We start from the raw sequence: 18,422 nt of genomic DNA, 5'->3' as shown, positions 1-18,422 counted from the left end.
TTACAGGGCTTTCGGTACGGTGCACGTGTGTACCGAAGCATTGAATTGCAACATTGTAGCCCAACCACCAATAATCGCAATAAGCTCTACGTTTTGTTACTTTCAATAAGAAACAAAGTGTCATCTTCAAATTATGTCCACGAAATTCAAACAGAAACAGAAAATGCCGTTCTCTTTGATGTGGCGTGACAGATCACTGTACAGGCGTGGAGTGCGATCATCTCTTCCTCTTTAATACTAGTTACATAATGAATGAACATCTGAAGGTATGTTGAAAGATACATCTAGAGATATATCTTGTGTAATTGCTCAATCAGTGTTTCAGCGGCGGAAAGACATCAATGAAAGCTTGTAAACAATATGTCATGTAGCATTTACCTCCGAAAAGCCATTCAGTGTCCACAGCTTGTTAGTTCGCCAGAGAAATTAACTCTTTCGCTTAATATATGCACTGTATTAGCCTATATAATCATTATATTTTACTTAACCTATTAGTGAAGTCCTGATTCGGCTATGTAATGTATGTTTAAAGGTGCCCTCGAATGAAAAATTGATTCAGTACATGGAAATGACATACAGTGAGTCTCAAACTCCATTGCTTCCTCCTTCTTATATAAATCTCATTTGTTTAAAAGACCTCCGAAGAACAGGCGAATCTCAACATAACACCGACTGTTACGTAACAGTCGGGATCATTAATATGTACGCCCCCAATATTTGCATATACCAGCCCATGTTCAAGGCATTAGACAAGGGCAGCCAGTATTAACGTCTGGATCTGTGCACAGCTGAATCATCAGACTAGGTAAGCAAGCAAGAACAATAGCGAAAAATGGCAGATGAAGCGATAATAACTGACATGATCCATGATAACATGATATTTTTAGTGATATTTGTGAATTGTCTTTCTAAATGTTTCGTTAGCATGTTGCTAATGTACTGTTAAATGTGGTTAAAGTTACCATCGGTTATTACTGTATTCATGGAGACAAGAGCCGTCGCTATTTTCATTTTTAAACACTTTCAGTCTGTATAATTCATAAACACATCTTCATTCTTTATAAATCTCTCCAACAGTGTAGCATTAGCCGTTAGCCACAAACTCATTCAGAATCAAATGTAAACAATAGAACAGTATACTATACTCACATAATCCGATGCATGCATGCCGCATGCATGACGAACACTTTGTAAAGATCCATTTTGAGGGTTATATTAGCTGTGTAAACTTTGTTTATGCTGTTTAAGGCAAGCGCGAGCTCCGTGGGCGGAGAGCACGAGATTTAAAGGGGCCGCACGGCATAAATCGGCTCATATTTAATGATGCCCCAAAATAGGCAGTTAAAAAAATGAATTAAAAAAAATCTATGGGGTATTTTGAGCTGAAACTTCACAGACACATTCAGGGGACACCTTAGACTTATATTACATCTTGTAAAAAAACGTTCGATGGCACCTTTAAATAACTCATGAAAATGACAGCCACAGTGTAGAAATGATTTTATTTCAACAACGAATTGGAGTAAAAACAAAAAGTTAATATTAATTATACAAATATTATTATACAAAAAAACAAAAGTTAATGCAAAAACTGCCTTAGGTGCAGCTTACATGTTTGCATACAATTTGTTATTTGAGTGTTGATTATTATATCTAAAAATAAAAAGCAATTGAATTTACGCTAATAGTTTGGGCTCAGTTGTTAACCTTTAATATTATAGTAGCATAATGTTCAAGTAAGGGCTCCCTACAGAGTTTATAGCATTAGCAAAGATCATTTTTTTATCCTTAAGAAACTTTTAGTTTTAATTTAATTTAATATATTTAAAGACAAAAACACAATTTGTTCAGTAAACCACTTTTTAACAAAAAAAAAAAAGCTATTTTATGTATAGTTTTCTCCCCTCCTGCTGTACCGAAAACCGCACCGAACCGTGACTTCAAAACCGAGGTACGGTGAGTTTTGTGTCGTTACACCCCTAATATTGACTGTTTATTAATACTTATAATAAAGCACATTATTCTGCATGACCATATTCTACATCCCTAATCCTACTCCATACCGAAACTTAAACGCTACAACAACTACCTTAATAAGCAGTAAATTAAGACTTTACTGAGGCAAAAGTCATAGTTAATAGTTTATATGTGTTCCCCATTTTAAAGTGTTCGACTAAAAATTCTATGACCATTTATTGTCACCATTTACCCTCATGTCGTTCCAAAACTTCTGTGGAGATTTTGAGAAAAAATAATACAATAGAAGTCAATGGTCACCAAAACAATTTGGTTATTCTTCAAACTATCTTCTTTTGTGTTCCGCAAAAGAAAAAGTCATAAAGGAAAGTCGTAAAAAGTTAATTTTTGGTCCCTGTTTTGGCTAATTTGATAATGCTACCAATAAGAGTGAAGCACTTCTAGCTCAGTCTACATTTTACCAAGTTTAAAACCATTAAAACCAGAGATTTTCCCTCCGAAATCAGTGCAGAAAATGTGAAACATGTCTGCAGACTCCATCTGGTCCTGGTTATACCCATATATCATGATGTTTAGCCTTATTTGTGTGTTTTCTTTTCTTCACTGACAATGCTTTTTGTGTTTAATACTTGAGAGAATAATTTGGTCCTTGCTGGAGATGTTTACAGCATATGAAGTTCTGCTCTCCTCTCCTTGAGTCTCCTCTTTTCTCCTCACATCACATCTGGTCTCCTCTGCTCTGTTCTTCTCCCGTCCTTTCCCTATTCCACACACACAAACACACACCAATTTATAAAAACCTCCGATAAACTTTTTTTTTTTAGATTAGCCCAAATTAAGCTTAATTATAATTACTACCTCCCACTTCTTTTTATTTTATTTTAGACAGCATCTGTCTTTATCATGTTTTTGAAGATGTTTTACTAAATTTCCGGCATTTTCAGAAAGGTGTCACTCCTGAAGCACACCTCCGTCCTGGCTAGTCTCGGTCCATCAAAGCTCACAGAACAGCAGAGATCCATAGATTATCATTAAGAGACAAAGACTGCTAGGAAGACAGCAAGAAAGACAGAAAGGAGAAGTCAGAAAAAGAGGGAGGGGGTGACAAGTCACATGATTCATGGCCAGTCCGCCATGGCATCTGGATAAAGTTAGAGGAAAGCAAGATTTAGATCTAAAAACAGACAAGCAGACAGACATTCATTCTGTTTGTGCGTGTGTGTGTGTGTGTGTGTAAGGGAGTTTTCCTCTCGTCTTTAATGGCACAGAGCAGCTTACTCATTCTGTATCTCCAGCAGTTTATTTAGTGGCATGTCTTTCTGCAGAGCTCCTCCCAGCTCCATAGACTAAAGTTTGACTCATACATTTAAATATAAAGCAAACATCAGTGCACATTCTCTCTCCCTCCCCCTCTCCTGGGTTAAGTTTCTTGCCCTCAGGAGATCTCTGAGTTTCTCACGCTTGATGCCAGGTTGGGGGTTCTCTCTGCTAGTGCTCTCAAGCCTGTTGGTTTTGATACTCCTTTTAGAAAACAAGCGGCTACGTCTTTTTAAAAAGGGATGGATGTGGCATAGCCTAGTGGATCTGGGCTGGTTTCCAGAAAGCTGCAGGTTCCATGCCAATAAGGATTGATTCATGGTCACCATAGTGGTGCTGTAGTGGTCATGCATGAATGTTGCAGAAACATGTGCTATGTTTGAAACAGAATGCCAGTGTACTGCATACTAGGGCATTATACACAGTATCCATTTTATTTTGCAATGCGGAAGTAAGCTATTTACTATAAATGTGTGAGATTTCTGATTCATTTTCTGCTATAGATAAATAATTTGAAGAATAACAAAATGCAGTACATGTGTTAAAATAATATGATAACAAATAAATAATTCAATTCAATGGAATCTGTATTAGCAGTGATGTGCATACTAGTAGCTAACAGCTGAAGATACTTATTAAATTTGGTCTCATTTTGCAAAGTGAACTGATGTCACCCAATTTGCCCAGTCGATTTTTGGGTGCGTTTGCAGTGTGAGTGTTTCTGCTCAGCCTCATGCTGTAACCTCCAAACAAACGTGATAGTTTAGTCATGTGACAGAGTGGAAGAGTGCAGCTCTGTATTGCTTTAAAGGGCTGCTATGTGTGTTTGCAGTGATTTAAGACCAAAGTGTATCCAGTTCCTGGTGGGCCGCTGCTCTGCTGCGGTTGCTTTTCAGTAAAACCACTTCCTTTTCTCATTGGTTCTTTGAGGCGGCTCCCTCTTATTTTGAACTCTTACTTTCATAGACCACTAATGCTTCTGTTTTTTTTTTTAATTCTCTGATGCCCTCAGAGTGTGTATGTGAAGTTTAGCTCAACACATATCTTTTTTTTTTTTATAGTATTTTTATAGCCACTTTTTGGGGGTGAGCAAAAACGTGCCATTTTTGTGTGTGTCCCTTTAAATGCAAATGAGCTGCTGCTCCTAGCCCCCTTTCAAGAGGGGCGGAGCTTCAAGAGCCCATGCTCTGCCATACCGACAACAACAAAACAGGACAATCTCATGCACTGAAAATGTAGAAACTGTCAGTAGCGGTGTTCAGTCAGAAAATGATTGCCTACAGAGCCAGAGAATATATGCTGCATGGAGATAGAACAGGTATAGGCCTATAGTTTAGTTCAGAGGTCTCCAAACTTGGTCCTGGGGGGCCGCTGTCCTGAAAAAGTTTAGCTCCAACCCCAATTAAACACACCTGAATCAGCTAATCTAGGTCTCACTATATGCATACTATATACAAGAAACTTTTAAGCAGGTGCATTGGAGCTGGTTGGAGCTAAACTCTGAGTTTGGAGACCTCTTGTTTAGTTTAATTACGGTTGTTGTCATATTGCTTTTATTCACTATTAGTACAAGCCTGTTGTAGTGGATCCCGTCCGAATGATGGCTAAAACTTCACTGATGAGTTTTATGAAGTTTATTGTACATCACACAAAAGATGAAGCATCCGTTTTCACTCCAGAAAATCACAGTAAGAGCTGAATAAAACACAGTACTACACTCTAAAAAATGCTGGGTTAAAAACAACCCAAGTTGGGTTGAAAATGGACAAACCCAGCGATTGTTTTAACCCGGCGGTTGGGTTAAATGTTTGCCCAACTTGCTGGTAGTTTTATTTAAACCAACTATTGTTTAAAAATTACTTTATTGCTGAATTAAAATTAACCCAAAGTATGTTGGGAAATGAACATTTATTAATGTTCAATGAATAATTATTAAACAATAAACATTTATTAAATTGCTTATTAATACATTTATATTAATAAACTATTAAATTTATATTAATAAAATGTATTAATAAGCTTATTAATAAACATTCACCTTTTGTCTATTATTGTTGCCTCTAATTGCATCTGGTTTTTAATTTCCAACATATTTTGGGTTCATTTTAAGCTAGCCAATATAAGCAATTTTTAAACAATAGTTGAGTTTAAATAAAACTACCCAGCAGGTTGGGCAAACATTTAACCCAACTGCTGGGTTAAAACAACCCAATTGCTGGGTTTGTCCATTTTCAACCCAACTTGGGTTGTTTTTAACCCAGCATTTTTTAGAGTGTAGAAGTGCACATTAAAGTCTTATCCATAAACTCTCTCTCCCCCTTGCATTATCATCAACATACACAGCAAATAACACAAAAACACTCGTTACAACCTTACGCCTTTTCAGGGGGGGGTTTAATAAACTAGTAAATGTTATATCTGTAAAACAACTCAGATGAACTGTAATAAAGTGCTTGTGATCAGTAAAGTAGCTCCAAAGACTATATGTAGTTCCAAACGTAGGTTCGGGAGGAGCCTAAACATTCAGTCCTGTCAATCATCATTACGAGCGTATATACGCAGCAGTCACTGCGTCATCCTAGCGACAATTCTTCCAGCATCCCTCCTCTTCCCCATCTCCCCCTCTATTTCTCTTATTCTCCCTATGCACAGTACTGTTATAGGGGGGTTTAACTCGGAGCCTCCTTCGAGGACAGCAAGCCAAGTTTGTTTACCATTAATAGTAAATGGGCAGGCAAACTCGTGAAAAGCTGGATCACAAACAGTTTGCACTGATCCATCTTTGAGTAACTGTGTTTTGTATTGTCCCTTTGTACAAAGCAGTCTGGTGTAAAATGATTTGCGCAGACATCAACAAATTTAAGGTATATGGGGGTGCATTCCCTTCAAAAATAAAACTATTTGTTGTTTACGAGACATTCTTGTCGCTATAGCTGCTCTGGCCTAAAAAAAAATGGCGACATTGTACAACTCGCTTAGGGTGGAAACTATGCTAATACAGCAGAGTCCGCCAGCAGTCGTGGGCGGGGCCTAGGCATTTTGTGACATCACAAAAGGTAGAATCTGCAAACGGCTTGTTCTGAGACCTTGCTTATGATTTATGGGGATTAAAAAAAGAGGAGTTGGTGGATTTTCGTCATTATATAGTGGTTGTGTACACACACTGCCAACACATGTTCATGTTCAAACTAGGGCTGTCAACGTTAATGCGTTAATGCATGTGATTAATTCAAAATAATTAACGCATATTTAACGCAAAAAATTACGGAAGCAGGTGAAATTGTGTCATAACGTAATTTGCGTCACGCAGTTAGATGATTTAAAGTCCATGCTGATTATATCAGAGATGGCAGAGAGAATTATTAATTCCAGTGTATGTTTCGCTTTAAAACACGAAGTCTCTGTCATATTCTATCATTGTATCTCCCGCATCACGCTGTTCATGTCTGAACGGACCATCGAAACATCCCACCGCTGTATAGCCAGATGATATGAAAACTATGTTTCTCGGATGGATAAAGCAAACCAGTGTCTTGCTATGAAAGTTTTGATGGAGGATGATTGCAATCAAAGTAAAGACGATTGCGGTGACGTACAGAAGCACGCGTTAGTCTGTTATATTGATGTGCAAACAAATCAAGTATGAGCGCTCTCGATGCACTGATCGCACATTGTGTTTATGCACAGACACATTTCAATACATTCACGTTGTTTTCACACATGGTCAAGGCGGCTGTATAGGATGTTTTTTTTTGGCATCTCCATGTGGTCCTGTTCAGCATTGCAACTTGACTTTCTAAAATGTAAACAAGCTCTTTGCTGTTGCACATACTATACACTGTGAATTCTCAAACGTTTTTTGCTGTGGTTTAAAAAAGGGGAAAAAAAATTATGATGTACATAAATGTATGAATTATATGAAAAATATTTGGTTATTTGGTGTCCTTTTTTTGGAAAGACATCTAAATTTACCTTGAAAAAAGTGAAAAAATATAGTTTTGTGAGAATCACACTTAAATCTGATGTTTTACTTTGCTGGATCTAGGCAATGATGGCAAAATGGATGTGTTAAGCAAGATAAATGGTGTATGCTTAATTTCACGATAAGTGCATGATTAATCGCCATTAAAAAAAAATAAAAAATCTATTGACAGCCCTAGTTCAAACACAATGTAAAAGTTAATTTTGAATAATATGCATTTAAGTCCTTGTTTTTGCTTTTTACCTGATAAACGTGGTGTGGTTACCACATTGCCATCGGCTAAATTGAATTTCAATTCTCTTCACATGTTGATCCTATATATAAGCACTGATGTAAGACACAGGACTAGTTCAGTTAATGATGACTAGAATCAAACAGTGTACTGATGATCATGGGATGGCATGTGAGGAGTTCATGCACTATTAATGGGAAAGGAGGCTGATGTGGCAACTGTTTCCCAAATCCCAGCAGGAAGTTGAAACACTGTCAGTCTTGTTCAAAATTGGTGGATCCGGGAAAGGTGCCTTTAGTCTTCCTAACCTAATAAAATAATTCTGACTTGTAACTGTAACGGTTGCAGTTCACATTTATCTCCAGACGTTCTGATACCCCATAAGCTGCAGGAGACGGGCTGTTGTATTGACTCACAGAGGAAGCTGCTACTTGATGCGGGCTGTAACCACGGGCACAGGATGCTTCTGCTTTTTAATGCCAGCTCTTTATGTAGCACACGTTAGCTCAGAAGTCACTCAAGTGTCATGTGTCAATGTTATTAGCAAACACTGGCAGAAACCTCAGGTTCTCATCATGCAAATTGTGGAAAGTTTCTTAAAAATCTTCTTTTTTTTTTTTTTCTTTTTTTCTTTTTTTCTTTTTTTCATATGTATATATAACCAGCAAGGACACATTAATTTGATCAAAAGTGAAAGTAAATACATTTATAATGTTACAAAAATTTCTATTTCAAATAAATGTTGATCTTAAGTTATGAACTCCTATTTATCAAAGAATCCTGAAAAAAAGTATTAATATAAAAAAAAAAAAAAAAAAAAAAAAAATATATATATATATATATATATATATATATATATATATATATATATATATATATATATATATATATATATTAAGCATTGATAATAATAATAATAAATGTTGAGCAGCAAATCAGCATATTAGAATGATTTCTGAAGGATCATGTGACACTGAAGACTGGAGTAATGATGCTGAAAATTCAGCTTTACCATCACAAGAACTAAATACATTTTAAAATGTATTAAAATAGAAAACTGCTATTTTAAATTGTAATATTATTTCAGAAAATGACTATCTTTGATCAAATGAATGCATCCTTGGTGAGCATAAATTATTTTTAAAAAAAATAATGATTTCTTACCAAACGTTTGAACGATACTGTAATATGATATATATTATATTATATTATATTATATTATATTATATTATATTATATTATATTATATTAATATACAGTACAAGTAAATTACACTATAAAATATTTTTTTCAAAGTTGCAAATATAACAAAGATTATTAGAGTACAATAGAAAATGCCATTTCAGTCTTTACCATCACAAGAACTAAATTACATTTTAAAATGTATTAAAATAGAAAACTGCTATTTTAAATTGTAATATTATTTCAGAAAATGACTATCTTTGATCAAATGAATGCATCCTTGGTGAGCATAAATTATTTTTAAAAAAAATAATGATTTCTTACCAAACGTTTGAACGATACTGTAATATGATATATATTATATTATATTATATTATATTATATTATATTATATTATATTATATTAATATACAGTACAAGTAAATTACACTATAAAAATATTTTTTTCAAAGTTGCAAATATAACAAAGATTATTAGAGTACAATAGAAAATGCTATTTCAGTCTTTACCATCACAAGAACTAAATTACATTTTAAAATGTATTAAAATAGAAAACTGTGATTTTAAATTGTAATATTATTTCAGAAAATGACTATTTTTGATCAAATGAATGCATCCTTGGTGAGCATAAAATACTTTTTAAAAAATAATGATTTCTTACCAAACGTTTGAACGATACTGTAATATGATATATATATTTATATTATATATATATTATATTATATTATATTATATTATATTAATTATATTATATTATATTATATTAATATACAGTACAAGTAAATTACACTATAAAAATATTTTTTTCAAAGTTGCAAATATAACAAAGATTATTAGAGTACAATAGAAAATGCTATTTCAGTCTTTACCATCACAAGAACTAAATTACATTTTAAAATTTATTCAAATAGAAAACTGTGATTTAAATTGTAATATTATTTCAGAAAATGACTATTTTTGATCAAATGAATGCATCCTTGGTGAGCATAAAATACTTTTTTAAAAAATAATGATTTCTTACCAAACGTTTGAACGATACTGTAATATGATATAAATTATATTATATTATATTATTTATATTATATTATATTATATTATATTATATTATATTATACAAGTAAATTACACTATAAAATATTTTTTTCAAAGTTGTAAATATAACAAAGATTATTAGAGTACAATAGAAAATGCCATTTCAGTCTTTACCATCACAAGAACTAAATTACATTTTAAAATGTATTAAAATAGAAAACTGTGATTTTAAATTGTAATATTATTTCAGAAAATGACTAAAAGACTTTTTATAAAAAAAACAACAACAATGATTTCTTACCAAATGTTTGAACGATACTGTAATATAATATAAATTGTAATATAATATAATATAATATACAGTACAAGTAAATAACATGTTGTAAATATAACAAAGATTATTAGAGTACAATAGAAAATGCTATTTCAGTCTTTCCACATCAAAACTTCACTTTTAATTCATTGTATTACTTGTCCTTTCTTTGTAATTATTTGTGAAATTTAGCCACTTCTGAGTAAAAATGGTTTCAAAGTAAATCGAACGCAATTTTTTTCAGTGTATTTGCTGAAATGACCAAATCTGCATCTCGAGGCTGCTGTGTAATAAATAGGTGTGTTAGATGAATAATTAGCTAACTCGTTGAGCCGTGTTGTGCAGAGATGTGTGCGTGCCTGTTATCTGATCAAAAAAAGTGTATGTGGAATGGTGCGCGGATGTTAGCTTTAATTGTGGTGTTGTGAACTCATTGTTTGTCAGGACATCTGGTTTGATCTGGTGAGAGGTGAGCGTCTAGAAAGAGGAAGAGGTTGCGGCTGACTCATTAGATTTCAAGCGCCGTGTGCCACTTACAACATCTGAAGAGTTACAACACTTCCTTTCCTCTCCTGTTCCTTTATCTGTACTCTTTACACTTGAAACTGTCAGCACAATGTCACTGTAAACTGTAAACGTAATGCTGGGTTGTACACTATTTCACGCTGCAAATGTGTGAACACTGGAATGGATTAATGTTTTCATTTGCATATTTATAAGGTCAATCACATTGATTGTGAACATTTACAATTACAATTAATGAAATGAATTAATAAACATTAATTACAAAATATTGTTAGTTAATATTTAATAGTTGAATCCATGGTCAAGCGGCGTGTACAAAGACTTATGGTGCTCATGATGGTTTTCATAGTTGAGGTCTTTGATTCCCGTGTGACTGTACGAAATGAGCCGAAATGTACAGTGGGATCTCCTTACAAGGACATCGAACTCCAGCGAATACTTACTGCGGCTCCTGGTATTAAAAATATCTATTGGCTCAATAAACTATTAGTGTGATAATACTATGTGGCTAGGTTTTTGGCTTTTCCAGGGTGAGTTGATGATTTAAGAGAGAATGCTAATGTACTCTTAGCTCACAAATCTTAATGCTGACGTATGTTAGTGTGTCCTGAAAACTCGTTCTCTTTGTTTCACTGGGAACTTGAGTTTCAGAGCCTGTTAGAACAAGATCAGAGTTAGCAAATGCTCTTCTCTTCTCATCTGTGAAATTTTCTGCAGTGTTTTGTTGTTTGTTTTTTCCCCCCGTGTGTGTAAAAAGTAACTCTGTATTATGACCCATTCTGATTTCAGACTCTTTTTAGAAGTCTGTGACAAGTTTGACTTCGCCAGAGCTCCAAGTTTGACCCCCAGGTCTCCACAGGGTGGTGTCGGGGCACTGAGCTGCTCTGTCTCGCTCTTGGCCCCATTTATCTGGAGCGTTGAGTGCTCGTTCTGCCTGGCGTCTTTTGTGAGCATTAAACATTGCACAACTGCTGGACAGAACCTATTTTTAGGCTTTTTCATACCAATGATAGACTGATATTGGCTTGATTTAATTACAAGGCAAATACATGGCAGTTTTTGTTTTGTCTTGTCTTGATGTTTTTCTGTTTTCTGTTTTGTCTAGTCATTTTGTTTTGTTTTGTCTTGTCTGTCTTGTTTTGCTTTAGTTGGAGCTTTGAATACTCATTCTGCCTGACGTTACTTTTTTAGAATTAAATGTTGCAGAAATGCTGGACAGAATTTATTTTTAGACTTATAAATGCTAGTAATTAACTGATATCAGCTTGACCAATGCTTGTGAAATATTTACTTTTTAAAAATGTTATTTTATTTTTTTATTTTATTTGGGAGAATTTTCTCTCCATTAAAGAACATTAACTAAGAGGAAATTCCTTGATTGCAATTAAATCCTAAGCAGTGTTAGGGCTTAGCATTTTGCACCAGTGGAATAGCTGTCCGACGTTTGCCCTCGTACCTTAAACCTTTGACACCAAATTCCCCCCTAAGGTGTGGCAGGGATGACTCAGACCAAAAGGGCCGGCACTAAGAGTTTCGCTTTTATGTCAAAATGTAATTCCAGTCTCAAATATCAGTGTGTGTTTTCACTTGTTTTATATGTAAACTACATGTCTCTGCCTGTCTGTGGAATCATGCCAGCATTGCACATTTTAGTGCTAAATGCACACTTTTTTAAGCAGCCTTGGTCCTGGACGTGCTGTATATTTCCTATTCATTTTCTCCATAAGCATTTAAAAAGGTTTTAAGCTTTAAACCATAACAGTATCAATTGAGAATATTCTAACAGAGATATATTAGAACTCTTTGGGACTCGATTGCTTAATTTGCAATGTTTTAGGCAGGGCTTTAGACTGTGACCAAAAATGCAACTGTGACCAAATATAAATATGTGCAACAATAACTTTAAATACCTATTATGCAAAATTCACTTTTGCATGGTGTATGGCTATAAATGTGTGTTGGCAGTGTGTGTACACAACCACCCTATAATGATAAAAATTCACCCACTCCTTTTTTTTTTTTTAATCCCCATAAATCATAAGCAGTGTCTCAAAACAAGCCATTTCCAGATCCCTGGCAGTGTGACATCACATTAGCCACAGGCCCCGCCCACGAATGTTGACAGACACTGCCGTTTAAACATAGAACCGCCCTGAGCGCGTTCACAGCGAGTTTACACAGTCCGCCATTGCTGCACTGACGAGAAAGTCTCCCAAGAGTTTTAGCTGTTCTGTAGCTGGATGGATTAATCCACATAGCTCTCTCCATTTACTCCCTAAATCTGAGCCGCTGAAGACGAGGTGGATTAATTCTGTTTTCGAAGAATGCTCCCTCAACTCTACCGAAATTCATTTATGTCACCGGACTGCTTAGTGAACGAATATCAATACAAAACATACAGGCTCCAGAGTGATACTGGATACGGCAGTAATGAAGGTGAGAGCACTTTATTACAGTTCATCGGAGTTGATTTACGGATATATAGTTTACCAGTTTATTAAGCACCACCTGAAAAGGCATAAGGTCTTTATATACTTTAGTTTACCAAGGGCGTGTTTGGTTTCAACATTGGGGGTGAACGTTGCTCTGTGTTTTATGTGTAGCTTTGGATAATCTGAAATGTATGTTAATCATTCATCAAATTCTAACATAACGGTGATTCTAAAAAGAAAGAAATTATGTTAAATATTGAAACCGCCAGTAGGCGGCAGCGATTCGCTTTTTTATTGAGTGAGTCACTTAAATCGTTCATTCAGCCAATTCGTTCAAAAGTGAGATTAATTTAGAAGAAAACAACAAAATGTGAATACTTTTGTCATTGATCATTACAGACACTATTGAAAAATGAACTAACAAAACACACGGCTGTTTTGGTAACTGGTTACAGTTACACTGATAGTTATAGCTACATTGCAATGGATTAGCTAGCTAAAATATGATTGTATTACACAACATTCTCATACCTTCTTCTCAGTACATGCTTTATTCTTTTTAACGGACCAGCGGTTTAATATAGTTGGCTGGGCAACGGTTCTCTTCATTTTTGGTGCTACCCGCACTCTCTCATTCAAACAGTACAGCACTACTCGCGTTGTTTTGGTGAAAGAGCGACGCGCATTGGTTGGGCGTTACCAATTGGTTCAATGGAGGGGGAGAATATTTTTGTCTAATTTATTATGACAAACTCATATTTGAATAGAAACAAAATTATTGTTACAAAATAAATGAATTCTACATATTTTTCATCTGATCTACTGTGATTTTCATGTTGAAATATTGGGGGGGTTGTAACTGAAGCATTTGAATATTGGGGGGGTGACCTCCCCCCCATCCCCCCCACAAACTACGCCCCTGGTTGTAACAAGTGTTTCTGTGCACTTCGCTGTGTATGTTGATGATAATGCAAGGGAGAGAGAGAGTTTATGGATAATATTTTGATGCACAATTGCACTGTGTTTTATTAAGCTCATAATTTTTTAGAGTGAAAACAGACGCTTCATATTTTGTGTGAAGTACAATAAACGTTATAAATCTCATCAGTAAACTGGCTTGTGCTAATATTGTGGATAAAAACAAGACAATATAACCGTAATTGAACTAAACTATACCTGTTCTATCTCCATGCAGCATATATTTGCAGTTTCTGACATTATAGTGCGTCCTGACTGAATCCTGACAGGGGAGAATCAGCTCTTGAAGCTCCGCCCTCTTAGGTTGAGCGCAGCAGCTCATTTGCATTTAAAGGGCTCACACTGAAATGGCATGTTTTTGTTCAACCCCAAAAAGTGGCAATTTTAACATGCTATAAAAAATTATCTGTGTGGTATTTTGAGTTAAAACTTCACATACACACTCTGGGGACATCAGAGACTTATTTTACATCTTGTAAAAGGGGGCATAATAGATCTCATACTTAAAGTCATCATGAAATAAAAAAATACAATTCTTATTTTTTATTTTATTTATTTTTTTAAACATTTATGAAATATTGCAGTATTTATTGTAAATGATTCATCCATGCATTTTTTTTTATTTTTTTTTTTAGAATTAAAATTTCCCTCATAATCTTTAATCAACAAATGTATCTTCCCCTCCCCCTTACAACAAGACATGAATGTAAACAAATGACTTTTATGAACTGGTTCCTCTTAATGAACGAAACAGCCTCTATCTAAATCAGACTCAATGTTTCGTTCAGAACCATTACAGAGTTTCTTACTTTAGGTTCATGTCTGGTTGCTCATATGGCAGTGTGTAATTAAAGAAAAAAAAAAAAAATCAATATTCTTTCAAAAATATTTTTGGTGGTTTGTTTAACATGAGATCTAGTTGTAACATTGAATCATCTGTTAAAAAAAACAAAACACAATCAACAATTTTCCTCCCAGTTATGGGAGAGCGATCACAGCTTTCTCTTTTACCGTTGTGTAATCATGTGATCTTACTGTATGTGTGATTTAGAGCCTGTTTTCATTTGTCTGCATTGGGCTTGAATTCCCTGCAGTGCCTGGCGTTATTTAAACAAGCCTCTCTCTCTGACTCGGTCCTCTAGCACTGATCTGTGTTTGATATTATGAGGGAATAATCACACAGATTAATTCTCAAATGAACTCTTAATTGCTTTAAGCCCGTGGGCATGAACAGCAGGGCTTTATTCAGCCCTTCAGCACCAGAGCAACACCACCCAGAGAGACACGTCCCAGCATGCCTCCATTCCGGTTCTCACTTTCTGAGTTTCACCCTCTGCCATGTGCTTCACAAGGGCCCTGGTGACACTGGAGCTCCCAGGAGCCTGTATCACTTTTACACCATATCCTGTCTCTCGCTCACACATTTAGCCTCTTCTCTAGTTCTCATCTGCAGAAATAGATTTCCCCTGGGTTGTATTTCTGTATTGTATTACTTCATTCAAGTATTTCCTGTTAAAACTTGACATTTATGGCAAATAATGATTATTCAACCTAGATTTCTAGATTTTTTACGAAGAAAATGTGAGTGGTTTTTGCCTGTGCAAAACTCACACCACAACTCTAGGGTGGAAGCTTGGGTATTCCTGATGCGGTTGTCGCTAGGATGTTCTGGGTGGTTGCCGACTGGCAAAGATCCCAGTAGGCAAATATTTTAGTTCCTAGCTATATGACATACAAGATTGTCCAATGATAAAGAAAAAAGAAAAATCTTAAATTGTTTAATCTTAAAATTAAATGGTTTCGTAAAGTTTTGAAAAAAAAAAACATTTACTGTTTTCAAGAAAAAATTTCAATCTAATGACTCTAAAGCATGTCATGTGGTGTGACCAAGTAAGGAAGCGGTAGCATATGAAGAGTTTGGTTCCAAAACGCGATAAACGATACAAAAATTAGTAGTGATCGACCGATGTATCTGTTTACTGATATTTTTCCCGATATTTAAGCATTTTTCCATAATCGGGTATCGGTTTTATAATATCGGATTCGCCGATTTACGGCGCTATCTTGTGGCCGTTTTGAGATTTCCGCCATTGCAGCCCAGGCGTCTGAGGAGATCAGTCAACAACAACTCAGTGCACAGGTAAAGTATATGTTCTACTTGGTTTGCTTTAATTAATCAACTTTATTTAACATAACAGACATGCACAAATGAGATCTGAGACATAAATTCCTGATATAGTTAATTTATGCAGCTTGTTTCTAAACAATTGAGACGAACTCATTGAGTCACGTAGTGTAATTCGTCATGTCCTGCCCCAATAAAGACGTAACTTTACATGAATTAAATAAAACAGACATGAATGAGTGCATGTTGAAAATAAAAGCGCTGAATTTAATTCTCTATCTGTTGTATTGCTCACCATTAGTCTAGAAGAAAAAGTTCGTTCATATTGCTTAGCAACTGACGGATGATCGGGAGGCTTAAGCACGGCCACTGAATGAAACTTTTGACAAGATTATCTTGTTTAAACACCCTAGATTATATTATCATTTACTACATAACAATTATTTCGCTAATACACATATAAATATAGCCTACCGCTTTGTGGAAATTAATTATTTATTATCTCCATGCGCGATCGCGGTTGATTAAGTTATAGTCAAACAGCACTTTGTCAGTTGGCATTTCATGATTTAACGTTAGATTAAATTTAGATCATAAAATGCCAACTGACAAGTGCTGTTTAACTTTATATAGTCTCGGAAAAAAAAGTTCGTTCATATTGCTCAGCACCTGAATGGGTTGATGATCAGGAAGCCTCAAGCACGGCCACTGCATGAAATTTTTGACAAGATTATCTCGTTTAAACACCCTAGATTATATAATCATTTGATTTACTACATAACTATTATTTAGTTAATAAATATAAAGTTTTTTTTTGTATGCAAGGAGGGAGTGATTGTTATAAATAAAATGGTTTGTTCAGCTCATTTGTGTTGTAATAATTGTCAAAAACAGAAGTATAACAGTAAATAAATATCGGTTCTGCATATCGGTTATCAGGTACATAAACATGCAAATAATCGGTATCGGTTATAAAAAATCAATATCGGTCGATCACTAAAAATTAGTTTCCACCAAAATCAGTATTGTATCTGGTCGGTATTGAAAAGTCATTTATTAATTTTGCACAAAATGTGATATCCGTCGTGTTATTCTGTCATGTTTTCTTCCTTTCTTTCCAAAACGCGACAAACTCCAGTCTCTGCAGAACGCGATATATCCGCTCAACCAATCACAGCGCTCCATTCCACGCACTGTAAACAGGCGGCGCTCTGAATACACCCAGCATCCTAGATTTCCTTATCTGCTTTGTACTTCGTGATCAACAAAAACTTAAAAATGAATGATTTTGACGGCATTGATGAACCTGTTCAATGAAACGTAAGTCATTGAAATGTTATCATTTACATGAGGAGATTCAGATGATGAGGCACTCGGTAAAGCTGTTGCTTGTTCCACGACAGCATCAAACTTCTGTCACGCTCCCCAAAACTGAATCATGGACAGTCTTTAAAAGCCGTTTTTAATACCAATGTACTCGGTAAATGTGTTTATTTTAACTGTGCGGTGGCGCCAGATACTCTTTAATCGGTAATGACAAATGGAGACATAATTAATTTATAACATTAACAAGATGACTTGTTGAATTCATTTTGGGAGCGACGACTGCATGTATTTTTAGTGAAATGCCTGAATATAAGATTAGTATTGACAAAGTTCAGAGGCTTTCATATACGTGAATCAACTTACTTTGTTGTGCATTTTCAATATGAAAAATGACTTTTATATTGATGGATTAATTGCATTTTGAAAAGAAAAAAAAAAAAGGTGGCATGGATTTATTGCATTTTGGGGAAAAAATAATCCGTTTTTATAATAAAACCTTTGAAAATCAAAATGTAGATTTGAATTTTTAATGTTTTTATGACCAAAATATTCTATGTGAAAGTTTGAAACAGAAAATAGTGGTTTTCATCTTGCTTGCTTTCTTGGTAAAGAAAACACATTTTTACTCAAATGAATGAAAATGGATTTATAGCATTTTGGAACCAAACTCTTCATATTTTCCTCACCTTGAATATGTGAGAGTACACATCTTAAAGGATTAGTTCATTTTCAAATTAAAATAACCCCAACTTTACTCACCCTCAAGCCATCCTCGGTGTATATGACTTTCTTCTTTCTGGTGAACACAATCTGAGAAATATTAATAAATATCTTGACGCATCCAAGCTTTATAATGGCAGTGAATGGGACCAACGAGTATGAGCTAACCCATGAAAAGGTAAGCATGAAAGTGTAAACTGCCGTTAACTTCAGAAGGACTTTATTAACCCCCCGGAGTCGTGTGAAGTACATATTTATAATGGCTAGATGTGGATGGAAGC

At 34.9% G+C, this 18,422-nt stretch overlaps 1 protein-coding gene across 8 annotated transcripts in view; it reads left to right on the top strand.

The window, feature by feature from the left end:
- rgs19 (regulator of G protein signaling 19) overlaps positions 1-18,422 on the top strand; it is a 70,576-nt gene that overhangs the window by 18,904 nt on the left and 33,250 nt on the right. The window lies entirely within an intron of this gene.

This window comes from Megalobrama amblycephala, linkage group LG24 (assembly GCF_018812025.1).
Source record: "Megalobrama amblycephala isolate DHTTF-2021 linkage group LG24, ASM1881202v1, whole genome shotgun sequence".
NCBI lineage: Eukaryota > Metazoa > Chordata > Actinopteri > Cypriniformes > Xenocyprididae > Megalobrama > Megalobrama amblycephala.
The sequence above is the reverse complement of the archived record's forward strand: the minus strand, read 5'-3'. Positions and strand labels throughout refer to the sequence as shown.